Genomic DNA, 14,569 nt, shown 5'->3' on the forward strand with positions numbered 1-14,569 from the left:
CTTTTGTTTATTTAACTTAGACTTCACCTTTCTCTGGTGCCTTCTTAATTCACTTAATAATCAACCTTTGGAATTATTTTTCTGGCAATTCAGAGATTTCATTTTGGTTTGGATCCATTACTGGTGAGCTGGTTTAATCTTTCAGGAGTGTTAAAGAACTTTGTTTTGTCATATTACCAGAATTGTTTTACTGGTTCCTTCTCATTAGTGTAGACTATGTCAGAGGGAAGATCTGGGATTCAAGGGCTGCTGTTCAAATTCTTTTGCCCTATGGTGTGCTCCGTTGATGTGGTGTTCTCCCTTTTCTAGGAATGGGGCTTCCTGAGAGCTGAACTCTAGTGATTGTTTCTGCTATTCTGGGTCTAGTCACCCACTGGAGCTACTGGGCTCTGGGCTGGTACTGGGGAGTGTCTTCTGAGTCCTGTGATGTTATCTGTCTTCAGGTCTTGCAGCCATGGATAGCAGTACCTGCTCCAGCGGAGGTAGCAGGGGAGTGAAGTGGATGCTGTGAGGGTCCTTGGTTGTGTTTTTGTTTAGTGCACTGGTGTGTTGGTTGACCTCCAGCCAGGAGGCTGTGCTTTCAAGAATGCATCAGCTGTGGTCCTATAGGAGGACCCTAGGGACACCTGGTTAAGTATTCAGGTTTCTCAGGTCATGGGCAGGGCCACAGAACTCTGAATAAATTATAACCTTTGTCTTCAGCTATTAGGGCAGGTAGAGAAAGATCACCAGGTGGGGGCAGGGATAGGTATGTCTGAGCTCAGTCTCTCCTTGGGCAGGGCTTGCTGCAGCTGCTGTGGAGTATAGGGGTGTGGTTCCCAGTTCAGTGGAGTTATATTCCCAGGGAGATTATGGCTGCCTCTGTGGAGTCATGCAGGTTGCCAGGAAAATGGGGGAAAGCAGGAAGTCACCAGCCTCACCCTGATTCCATGCTGCCCACAGTCCAAAAAACTGTCCCACTCCCACTGTGCTTTCTCCCACAACAGCACCCAGTCTATTTCCAGGCAGCTGTTGACCAGGGCTGAGATCTTTTCCCAGACCATGAGCCTCCCTGTTGCAAAAGCAAGCAGATTCACAGTTTTCTGGCATCTCAGGGAGCCTTCAGGGGCAATCCAGTTCCTCCAAAGGGTCTGTAGATTCTCTCAGCTTTCCTGGTATATTCCTGTGGTAGTTCTTGGAGCAAAAGTTCACAATGTGAGTCTCCACATGCTTCTCTGTCTGTCAGAGCAGCAACTGTAAGCTAGTCCTGCCTCCTATCTGCCATCTTAATGTAACCTCTATTGATTCTTGCATGTTAAACCACCCCTGCATCCTTTGAATGAGACTCACTCAATAAGGGTATATTATCCTTCTGATACACTATTTAATTTTGTTACCTAGTATTTTGTTGAGGGTTTTTGCATTTATGTTTATCAGGGATATTAGTCTGTAGTTTTTTTTGTTGTTGTTGTTACATTCTTTCCTGGTTTTGGTATCAAAGTGATACTGACTTCATAGAATGAGTTAGGGAGGATTCTCTCTCAATCTTTTGGAATGGTTTCAATAGGATTGATATCAATTCTTCTTTGGATGTCTGGGAGAATTCAGCTCTGAACACATATGGTCCTAAACATTTTTTGAAGGGAATTTTTCTCTCTCACTGATTCAATCTCTCTGTTTTTTATTGGTCTACTCAGGGTTTCTATTTCTGCCAAATTTAATCTAAGAGGCCTATAGGTTTCCAGCATTTATTAATTTCTTCTAGATATTCTAGTTTCTGTGCATAGAGGGGTTCATAATAATTTCAAATGAACTTTTGTATTTCTGTGGTGTCAGTTGTAATATCTTCAGTTTCATTTCTAATCAGGCTTATTTGAATCCTCTCTTCTTTTCTTGATTAGTTTAGCTAATAGTTTATCAACTTTATTTGTCTTTTCCAATATCTAATTTTTGTTTTATTGATCTTTTGTATTTTTTGTTTCAAGTTCATTTCGTTCTGCTCTGATCTTTGTTACTTTCTTCTGCTAGTTTTGGGTATAGTTTGTTCTTGTTTCCCTAATTCCTTGAGGTGTAACATTAGGTTGTCAATTTCTGATTTTTCAGGCTTTTTGTTGTAGGCATGTAACACTATACAGTTTTTAGTTGTTGAGAAATCCAGTGGACTTAAAATTACTGACATGTTGCACATAATCTTTTGTTTGTGGCTCAGAAATCTTTAGAATCTTCTTTTTGACCTTGGCATTCTGAAATTTTATAATAGCATGTCTTACTCTAATCTTTCTTTTATGTATTATGTTGGGTGTTTAGTGGCTGTTTTATTTTAAAAGAATATGTCTCAGTAATGAAACATTTTCTTAAAAAAAATATATAAAATCTTCTCTGTTTCTGGAATTCTTTAAGCTGTATGATAGACCTCTCAACTTGAGCCTGTACTTTTTTTTATCTAGCTTCCATCTCATTCTCTTTCAGCTTTCTGGGAGATTTCTTCAAGTTTATCTTCCTACCCTCTATTGATTATCATGGTTTGCTCTCATAACTTTCAGTTTTAGTTCTTCCTTCTTACTCGTGTCCCTTAAAAGATAGTATATTCTTTTTAATTTACAGATATCTATCTGGAACTGGAATCTATCTGGAACTGATAGATTTTGGAATTCATCTCCACCTTTCTATATTTTGTGATTCTTTCTTATTCCTTTTCCTATTTACTTCAGCTTTCATCTTTTAGATTAGTGCCTTTCTTGAAGAATTTAGAAAATATCTATCTATAATTAAGATCGAACTGTTAAAAATTTTTAAAAGGTGATTGTAATATCTTTATATTTTGACAATGCTTCTTGACATGTAGGCTTCACAGTGAATAAATGGGTGGAGACCTGTTTATTACATCACTTTTAAATATATCTGTAGGTATTTTTACTTGACAGAAATCCTCCAATTTTCCAATTTTCTACCTAGGGGTAAGGAATATATTAAAAAGCTGGCAGCCAGAGATCCAAGACTAGAATGGGGGAAGTGGTTTAGCATCACCAGTTATTATTCAGAGTTTTAATAAATGCCTCTGTTTTCAATAAGGGATTGTCTCTCTTGCTTTCCATGATACCTGGCATTACCTAGTCCCTAGTCTGTCTGATCATAACCTTGGAGAGAATTAACTCTTTTTCACTCAGGGTGGCAGAGGAGATCTGTATTCCAACAACTTCTTATTTTCAACATATTCTCCTGTTTATAACCTCGTAATATTTACTTGCATTGAAATATAGCTGAACCCTTCCATTCCTGAATTTTTCTGTATTTAGCAGAAAAAAAAAATTCGTGATAGTTCCAACTTCTTGCACACAGCAGATTCAAGAAAAGATAAAAGCTAGCTATTTTTTTTTCTTTGAAACTTTTGTTGAATGTTGCACTCTGCTACTTTATTCTCTTCTGCTGTTTTTACTATTACAGAGTTATATCATTGCTTTATCTTTCATTTAATTCTAGTGGAGTTTAGAAGAAAATGAAGATAAGATCTTGAGTTTAGTTTACTATATTTGTACTGAAGTTCTTCATAAGCATTTTTCCCCCAGGAAATATGTTTTACTTTGTTAATTATGACCATAATAAATGTAAAGATTTACAATCTGTTACACTACTTATAACACCTAGTGCTACCTCCAAGATGTCTGTGAAGATGTAAATAAAGACATAGCTAATCTCTGAACATGGCCTCTGTAATGACCAATTATTTTCTCCATCATGACTGCCCTCTCCTTTTCCACTGGCTCACTGATTGGACCCTACCCTTTCTTTGTCTCTCCAACCAGAACAGTTAGTTATCCTTGAATTTCTGAGCAGGTCTACTCTACCTGAGCCATTTCTAACTTTCTATTTTTGCTAAACCTCAATTATTGCTACCTACCTGTGCACTCTTTTTTATAACTTTTCTTATGTCCATGTCCGTTTCTTTCCCATTTCCCATAATGATCATTGCCTTTACACCAAAATAGGATTTCTGTACTAGTGAAATGTCCCCTGGGGTAGCATTATAGGAGGCTAATGAGTACAGGATCAATAAGGAAAGTCCATTTTTCATTATGTTATATCATAGGAACACTCATGTATCATTAAATAATTGATGTGTTCAAGAAAGCAGCATAAGTACACAACCAAAACTGTGTATTACTTAAGTGTTCATCTGTGCTACTTGTTACAATGTGTTTTTATTTGCATATATTGCATAAAAATTAGGAAGACTTCTTGTTCACCACTTTCATTAGGTATAGGATTTTTAGAAATAAATTTATTTTATTAAGATACTTAATTTGCCCAACATTGAAATACTATACTTTCAGTGAGCTCAGCTGAACATACTTTAAACTTATTGTTAAGGATACCAAACACAAAAATATATTTGTATCAGCTTAGGTTTAATAATGAAAAGAAAATTTACTCTAGGCATTTGAAGTAAAAATTGGCTGTTAAAAGGTGTTGCTATGTCTATGAAAGAAAAGGGAAAGTTCCCACCAGAGTTTAGGAAATCAGATAATTTCAGGAATCAACAGTAATTTCTACTAGTTATTTCATCTGCCTACAATATTGAAGAGGATGATACACAGAAGGATGCCTGGAAGGCACTGCAAAACTTCACACAAGTAAAGTCTACGTACATATTACTTTGTCAAAAGAACAATTCCTTCTGTTTCCAGATTCCTCTCATTGGTGGAACCTGTAATTCCACAGTGTTACATGTATTTATTTAGGAAATTCCCCATTGTATGGGGTTCGGAATTTAGGGTTTCATGTTTAAAAGTTGTTCATATCAGAGTTCCAGAGGTGGTCTCCCTCTGGGAGGGTGGCTTGTGATAACAATGTTCTCAAGAGTCTGATTTATTAATCAGAATGACAGACTCTTAAATTTCAATAAGAACTGTAACTGCTCAAGGGAATAGATAATAGTGACAGTCTGAGCTTCACCTTTACTCTCCATGTGCAAGCTACTCAGGAAGCCAAATTATCAGAAGGTTGCTGTTTGAGCATGAAATCAACAAGAGGGAGTAATTATAGGATTTGAATGTTTAATGACAGAAGGCTGTGATAGCCAGATATATCTATGGAAACAGTAAGGCTGTAGACATATGCTTTCCAGAAAGACCTAATAATCAAATTGGCTCATTTGAATAGTGCCTTTAAGAAGCTCCACCAACCTTAGGTGTCATGGAGAACTTAAAAGCATCATCAAACCTCTTTCTGATTGACACAATCTTTTTGTAGGTTAATCCATTAAGTAAGGTTAATGTGAGATTTTCCTGGTTCTAAAGTGTTTCTGTGAAAATGTCTTTGAGTCAATCATTTTATTTAATTCTTACTTCCTTTTTTTATTAATTAAAAGGGGAAATCCTTGGTATCACCCTCGTCTATAACAAATACTAAAAGTAAAGTTTTTTTTAATCTTGTATCCCATATTCACTTTCATCATGACTTTTATTGCGCATTTTTACTTTTAGTTATTTATAGGCTTCTCTTTACTTGACTGACTATTTTGAAGAGGGAACCATGTCTTATACATTTTCATTAGCACATAAAGATGTTAATAAAGTTGGCTGAATGAAAGAGAGAGTGGCTTAGGTAATATCTAAAATAAACAGTGGCTGCCTTCCAATGTGTTTATACCTTTGCCTTGGAAATTGTTTATATAGAGATTGGATGAACACTTGTTAGAGATGCTACAAAGTGCAATGCCTATGTTTATGTTTCAGTTTTGTAAATATTCTAAAATTTCTCAATTATGTTAATATCTAATAGTGTGTTTATGTGGGGACAGTGGCTGACAAGAAATGGTAACCCAGGAAATAGCTAATAGGAGAGAAGGAGGTGGCTAACACTTCCAAAGATTAAGTAACTCCTTCTTGAATCATTTCTTGGGTTTCAAAAATAGTAAGCCTAAGAATACCCTTACGAATTCTGCTCTCATATTACAGCTGGCTTGTAAAAGTCCTTTTTGGGAACTTTTCAACTCTTCCTCCTTACTCCCTTCAGAAATGAGATATCTAGTTAGTATCTTTATTTAATTTTTATCTGATGTGACTTTGAGAAGGGATATAACACAAGTTTAATTTGGGGATATACTCTACAATTCAAGGCTTGACTTCCACACTCGTAATCCAACAGATATAAATTTTAAAGTGATGACTGAAGCACAAGCCCATAAATTTGAAAAAAGAAAGATTTCAAATCAATAATGTAAGCATCTATCTTAAGAAACTAGGAAAAGGTGAGCAACTTAAACAAAAAGGAAGCAAAACAATGAAGTAATAAAGAGCAGATTCAATTAAATTGGAAACAAAACAATACTGAAAAGTCAACATAATCAATGGGTATTTTTGGTAGAGATCAATTGTATTAAACTCTAACTAGGTCAAGATAAAAGAGAAGTTACAAATAATCAATGTAAGGAATGAAGATGAGGCATCACTAGAGCTACTACAGATATAAAAAGCCTAATGAAGGAATTAATGGTGTTAGACTAATATGTTTGATAGTTTATGTGAAAGAAATACATTCTTTAAAAGGCTACAACTATCAAAGCTCATTCAATGAGATTCAGATAGCCAGATAGGCAGAATAGACCTGTATCTATTAAAGAAATTGAATTCATAATTTAAAACATTCCCATAAATTAAGTTCTACATATAGATACCTTTGTTGGTGAATCCAAACAAATATTTAAAGAAGGAAAACTTCTAATTTTACACAAGTATTCTAGTAAACAGAAAAAGAGGAAACACTGTCCAACTAATTTTAAGAGTTCATCATTATTCTGATACCAAAACTAGGCAAATATATGAGAAAAAAACTAAAGAATATTCTTCATGAACATAGACACAAAAGCCATTTCTAAATTCTTAGCAAATAAAATGTAGCATCATGTAAAAAACATTATGACCAAGTAGGGTTTATCTCAGGAATTGAAGTTTGGTTCAACATTTGGAAATCAATTAATATAATTTACCACGTAAACAGACATGAAAAAAAAATTGAATAGATGGAGAAAAATATCCACCATGATTAAAAACACTCAATAAGTGAGGAAAAGAACAAAGCTTCCTCAACCTGATATATAGCATCTATAAAAAACAGCTAATAGAGGAAGAGTGAATGCTTTCCCCATTAGATCAGGAACAAAGCAAGGACGTCTATTCCTGAGACTTCCATTTAACAACATATTAGCAGTATCATCAAGCAGAAAAAATAAAATAAATATTGGAAACAAAAAAGCTTGATCTTGCGTTTCAAACAATGTAATTGTCTATGGATAAAATCCCAACTATTTTACAAAAAGATATTAAGACTGATATATAAGTTTAACAGGTCACAGGATATATGGCCTATACATGAAGGTCCACTGAATTTCCATAATAGAAATGAAGAATTGGAAATTTGATAAAATAGTAGTATAGTTTGGACAGTTGTCCACTCCAAATCTTTTGTTGAAATACAATCCCTAATGTTTGAGGTGGGGCCTAGTTGGAGGTATGAGGACCATGAGGGCAAATCCCTCATAAATGGCTTGATGCCCTCTCCACAGTATTAAATGAGTTCTTACTCTCATAGTTCATGTGAGACCTGGTTGTTAAGAAGAGTCTGGCATCTCCTCCTCCTCTCTCTCTTTGTCCCTCTCTCACCTGGAGATACATGGATCCCCTTCTATTGCTGCTATAATTGAAAATTCCCCAAGGCCCTCACCAGAAGCAGATGCTGGTACTATGCTTCATGTATAGTCTGCAGGGTGTGATTCAAATAATCCTTATTTCTTATAAATTACCCAAAATGCAAAATGGACTAACACAAATACTACTTACAATAGTATCAAATAATATAAACTAGAAATAAATCTTTAAAAATATGAGTTAGATTTGAATGCTGAAAAGTACAAAAAATGCTGATATAATTTAAAGATGACTTAAACAGAAAAAATGTTTATATTGATCAAATATTTTAAGATATCAATTATCCTCAAATTGACCTACAGATCCAATGTTATGCCAATAAAAATCCCAGAAGACATATTATAGAAACTGACAAGCTTATTTAAAAAATTAAATCAAATATGAAATGACCAAGAATAATCAATATCTTTTTTTAAAAGACGACAAAGTTGGGGAGCTCATATGAACTGATTATAAGACATACTACAAGGCCATAATAATCAAGACAGCATTTTATTGGCAAATGAATAGACACATTAACCAGTGGAACAGAATAAGAAAGAAATATTCACTCATGTGATTAATTGATTTCTGACAGACATTTTCTGGCAAGGCAATTCAGTGAAAAAAAAAATGATAATCTCTTCTACAAATGGTGATAGGATAACTGGATAACCACATGTAAAAAAATGAAACTCAACCTGTGTTTTCTCCAATGTACAGAATTTTATTAGAAATGAATCACAGATCCAAACATAAAACTATGAAACTTCTGGAACATCTCAGAGAACCAAATTTGACTTCATTAAAATTATATTTTTTTGTTTAAAGAAGAATTTAAGTAAATCAAATTTTAAATCTTAGATTGAAAGAAAACATTTGCAGATTGAATGCCTGATAAAGGACTTCTACTTAAAATATATAAACAATTCTTATTTCTCTATACTTTGAAAATAAATATCAATTTAAAAGAAGAGCAAGATATTTAAACAGATATTTTACCAAAGAAAATATACAGATGGTAAATAAATATATGAAAAGATGTTCAATTTCATTGGTCATTAGGAAATGTGTATTCAACCATGAGACACCACTACACATCTATCAAAACTGCAAAAACAGCTGGGCACAGTGGCTCATGCCTGTGATCCCAGCACTCTAGGAGGCCGAGTCGAGCAGATCACCTGAGGTCAGGAGTTTGAGACCAGCCTGGCCAACATGGTGAAACCCGGTCTCTACTAAAAATACAAAAAATTAGTTGGGCGTGGTGGCGCCTGCCTGTAGTTCCAGCTACGTGAGAGGCTGAGGAAGGAGAATCACTTGAAACAGGGAGGCAGAGATAGCAGTGAACCAAGATCACCAAATTGTGCTCTAGCCTGGGCAACAGGAGTGAAACTCCATCTCAAGGCAAAAACAAATAAAATAAAATCCTGACAATATCACATGTTGACAAGGAAGCAGAACAACTGAAATTTTCATACATTACAAATGGAAAATGGTATAGCTACTTTGAAAAACTTTTGGCAGTTTTCTGTAAAGTTAAGGATATGCTTACCATACAATTCAGTGATGCCACTCCTAAGTATCTGACAGAAAGGAAAATATTTGTCTACAATAAGACCTATATTTGTTGATAGCCACTTTATTTGTAATCACCCAAAACTGGAAACAACTCGAACACCCGTGAACTGGAGAATAAATGAACATATTATGGTGCATCCATACAGTGAAACATTACTCAGTAATGAAAGTAAACGAACTACTGATATGCGAATCAACATAGATGAATCTCAAAGAGTTATACCATGTGAAATAAATCAGTTACAAAAGGCTACATACTGTATAATTCTATAAATGTGAAAGTCTGGGAATGCAAAACTATAGAGATAGACCGGGCACGGTGGCTCATGCCTGTAATCCCAGCACTTTGGGAGGCCGAGGTGGGAGGATCACCTGAGGTCAGGAGTTCGAGACCATCCTGGCACACATGGTGAAACCCCGTCTCCACTAAAAATTCAAAAATTAGCCGGGCATGGTGGCAGATGCCTGTAATCCCAGCTACTCAGGAGGCTGAGGCAAGAGAATTGCTTGAACCCAGGAGGCAGAGGTAGCAGTGAGCCCAGATCGCGCTGTTGAACTCCAGCCTGGGGGACAAGAGTGAGACTTCGTCTCAAAAAACAAACAAACAAACATACAAACAAACAAAAAACCTACAGAAACAGAAATAAGATCAGGGATTTGTAGGGCCTGAGTTTTGAATTTGAAGTTGTGTTTCTCCCTCCAAGTTTATAGGCCAATGTGAACTGAAATGGAGACAAAATAAATCAGAACTTTTTCTGCTTTCGTTTTCTTTCACATCCACATTTACATTATGTAATAAATTTAAATTTAGCCGTGGAATTATTTGCTGCTTGGGAGAAAATGAGAGCGTTCAGAGGCCCTGAAGTTCTGTGAGTCTTAAGAAATGTGTATAGCTCAAATTTCACAGCTTCAGAGTGGAAACTCAAGCACTTTCTCTCTACTAGCTTTCACTCATATTCTTCTCTAAAAATGCTGAACAAAAACAAAAGTAAATGTTTCTGTCAATGAAGACTGTAATTGCCATGAATGATTGTTCTGAAAAATGTGACAATCACTTCTATGATTTTGTTGGAGGCCCTAAGAATATTACTGGGTTTTTCTACATCCCAGTTAATATTAGCAGCAATCTAAGATAGCCATTCCCCACGTGTCAATTACACACAATCTGGGCTGGTATTGTTTATGTTAATTCTCATTACACAAACTAGCAACTTTTGTTGACTATGCATTTCTTCTGTTACCTTCCTTTCCTTTGTTTTCCTTCCCCTCCTTTCTTTTCTTTTATGAACTGGATGTTTGTTTTCCCCACACCTCCCAAATCCTGTATTGAAACACTAATTCCCACTATGGTGGTATTAGAAAGTGGAACTTTGGGAGGTAATTAGGTCATAAGAGTGAAGCCCTCATGATGGGATTAATGCTGTTATAAAAGGAAAAGACACGAGCACTGAGTTCCAATTTGTCAGATGATATCTAACAACAAGGAATCATAAAGTTCTTTCTGTATACATGTGAATCAAGGGTTCCAGGCAAAAACAATATAGTAGAACTCATGCTTTTGTATTCCAGTATGACTCCACTGCCATTTCTCTAATACTAAGTTAATTTAAGAAATCCAGCAACTTTTCCAAGACTCTTGCTTCTCTTCATTTTCCAAGAGTTATGTTCATGATTGGTTGGACTGCAATAAGACATTGTACCACAAATCTCTTAAATAACCCTCCTGAACATCCTTATTTCAACATTCTTCACAGTGTATATCAGATAATCTTCAAAGGAGAGTATTAAACTTGGGGTTCAAGGTATGAAATAGAAAGCCTGTAGTAGTAACAGCTTATACTTAGTAAGTTATAGATTACTTTTTCTCCTGTAAAGTCATAGATTTTATTGGTCCTTGGGCATATAGCTCAACTGTTCATTATATGGAAGAAGAAATTATAAGTAGAAAAGTGTCTTGCCCAATACTTTACAACTATTAAATATTTTCAAATACATTTCCAGATAGCAAAGGTAATTAGCAGTACTAAGAATGGTATCATCAGTTGATCGCTATTTTCCAGAGTTCCATGCTTAACTAGCATGAAAATGTAAAAGGCAAGATGATGTTAAGGTCAAAATTGATCCCCAAATCTCAGTGGCTTAAAACAATAAACATTTATTTCTTATTGTAACTACACATCCAACAGGGTCAGCAAAGAACTCTGTGCATCGTAGTCAGTCAGAAGCACAGGCTGATAGAAAGCCACCATCTCAAATATTGCAAGTTGACGTGGGAGAAGGAGAGTCATTGTACTCCTAGAACTTCTACCCAGAAGTAATACACAGTGCATCTGTTCCGCTTTAATAGGGGACCAGCCATATGGACATAACTAACTTTGGGGTATGTGTAGAGAGGTCCAATTTCATTCTGGAAGAGAATTCTGAGATGTTTGGTAAAGTAGTCCAGAGTGCCATTTGGTCACCAAGTATGTGGCTCATTGTCCCTTACACATGTTAAATTGCTTAGCCTTTTTCTAAAGGAGAAATGCTATCATGAATTTTCATGTGTATCTTCTCCAGACACAGCTGGACCTGATACAAGGGGTGGGCCCTTGTATAGCACAATTCTCATCATTCAGAGTTGATGAAAATGAGTCACATGGGCTTAGTAACTTTCAAATATTTTTTTCTCATAAATAACTAAGGTTGCAAGGGTAGTATTAAATCTTGTACAATTATATAATTAAAAATTAATACTGTGGTTTCTTTGCCTGTAAAATACTCTTAGATTTTTTGGAAGGCTTCTTGTGTATTTAATTCCCATGTGTAAACAGGCACAGTCACAACTCTTTTCTAGACATACTTTTTAGATATGCAGATCTCTCTTCTCTGCCTTTCTTCTTGTATGTCTGTCTCCATCACTCTCTCTGTCTCCCTCTCTCTCTCCCTCTAATTACAGAAGCTTGGGACTACCAGGCTTGATGGGAAAATCTTACACTTAGTTTGTTTTACCTGAATCTTTGTGTCCTGTTGAAAAGTGACTTTAATCTAGTGTTCTCAAAGTATGGTTCTAAGTCTAGCAGCATCAATATCTTCATCGTTAGAAATGCAAATTATCAGACCCCATCGTGGACTACTGAATTAGAAACTCTGGTGAGGCCCAGCAATCTGTGTTTTAAAAAGTCTTCCAGGTAGTCCTGATTGAGCTAAAGTGTGGGAGCCATACACTCTTTCAGTCCAAATGCCAGTGTGATGAGGAAGGAAGAAGAAAGTAATAGAATATTGGTTAGAGAAGTAACAGAAATAGGGAAATGAGGTGGAGGGTTAGAGATCAGATTCTGTAGGGATTATTTTTAGGTTATTGTAAGAGGTGGAAACCAATAGACCTAGTTTGATAAGACCCTCTGCGTCATATACATGCACACTTTCATACTCACATGGGCATATTCGCTACTCACTAGAGTCTCTGAAAATTTGAACTTCCTAGTTTTCAAAGGTTGGCTTTATTTATTTTTTAATTTTGTTGCTTTGCCTTGACCTTCTAAACAGCTATTACTGGCATATGCTAAATGTTGGTGTCCAGACCCCTTAGGTGTAGTAGCATCATTCATTTACATATTGTCAATGGCTACTTTCAGCAACAGAGTTCAGTAGTTATGACAAAGACTCCTGAACTAAACCAAAATAAAGATTTCAGTTCTTGTCCTCCAGGCGAAGTCACTAGCAGTACAAATGGATATAAAAGCAAGAAGTGGGTTGAGTTAGTACTGAAGGTCTGAAATGAGATAGGGCTGGCATCATTACATGGAAAAGTGTCATGAAACACAAGTCTACATAAGAATATGCCTAGGGAGATGGTGATGTTCCAAAGGGATAATAAGACGCTAGAGTGGTTCAGGAAATTTCTTAGATGGACTGTACAATACTGTAAGAGTGTTGCTGAAGGAGGAAGATTAGGAAAAACAGGGACTTGGGGGAGAGCCTGAGGTCCTAAAATTCAGACAGTATTTGGGAGCCTTCTGAAGGCCTATCTGCATGCTTACACAGAGAAAGGACTAATAAAGAAAGGCTACAAAGAGGCTGGAGGAGATGGTGGAAAATGCATGGTCTACATGCTGGAATCATGGTGCTGAAACTTAGTAACTGTGAAACCCTGGTAATTCAGTTAACCTCTATGGATATCAATGTATTCATTTGTAAAATGGACACAATCACATAAAATTCATGGGAATATGATGAGAAAAAATGATATATAAATGATCATTGGCTTTGTTCCTGCCATCATCCCCCTTTATCCTTCACCACTCTTCTCTCCTGCACCTATACTTTCTGAAGCATAGACACCAAAGAGATGCAGGATACTTTGCAAAATGAAGATGCAGAGGGGAGAGCAAGAAACAGAGGTGCAGACTGATTCAGGGCCATGTTGGAGGGGAGCAGTGGCTGCAGAGCCCAGCTCTGGGCATTTCCTCACTCCTCCGAGGCTCTGCAGCTCTTCCTAATTGACATCCTGCAGACCCTGTTTTGTCTTATTGCTAATTACTATCTATTTGTTCCCCATTACTAGCGTCATGTTTTATTCCTTGATATTGTTTGCAAGTTTCTTTACAGCAGTTGACTAGCTCTGTTTTAGATTACTTCACCGCAGGTACATCAACAATCACCATTCCCCAAACTAAATCTTGTTATTGTAAGGTTTGTTGAGGATAAAATGTACATTCAATTCTTTCTTGGTTTTGTTTCTCCTGCAAGATAGTATTTGGGCCTGGGAGAGTATTTCAAATAAACACTCTTACTCTTCCTTCTGAATTTGGAAAAAATTCAAATAGACAACTTTGTCATTAAAATATAAAGAAAACAAAGAAGGTACCTGGATCCTTGCTTCATCTTTTGGCAGTTGCTGTTGCATCTGCTAAGTGTGGTGGATCTGGCATAGTTGCAAAACTCCACTAGGATTTTGAAGAGAATGGAGACTAGTGAGTTATTTTTAGTGTCTAAAATTAATTTAGTAATTAAGTTATTACTGTTTTAAAAAACAATATTTAGAGTTATACTAGGAACAAGAAAGGAAAATATATCCTCATTGTGTATTTACACAAAGTCAGAAATATGTATACAGAAGCAGCTTAATTTTTCAGTATGTTTATGGAAAAATTCAGCATCAGTCTTATTTTTCAGCTATGTACTATGGACAAACTTCAAAAACATGTTCTTTTCCCATGAAACTCACTGGGAGTTTTTTTTTTATTGAGGTCCATGAAACAAAAGAATTGTATTGAGCAACATAGGGAATCAGTCTTTCTCTTTAACGTATTTTACTTTGTTCATTACCGGATTATAAGGAT

Source organism: Papio anubis, chromosome 12, assembly GCF_008728515.1.
Source record: "Papio anubis isolate 15944 chromosome 12, Panubis1.0, whole genome shotgun sequence".
NCBI classification, from domain to species: Eukaryota; Metazoa; Chordata; class Mammalia; order Primates; family Cercopithecidae; genus Papio; species Papio anubis.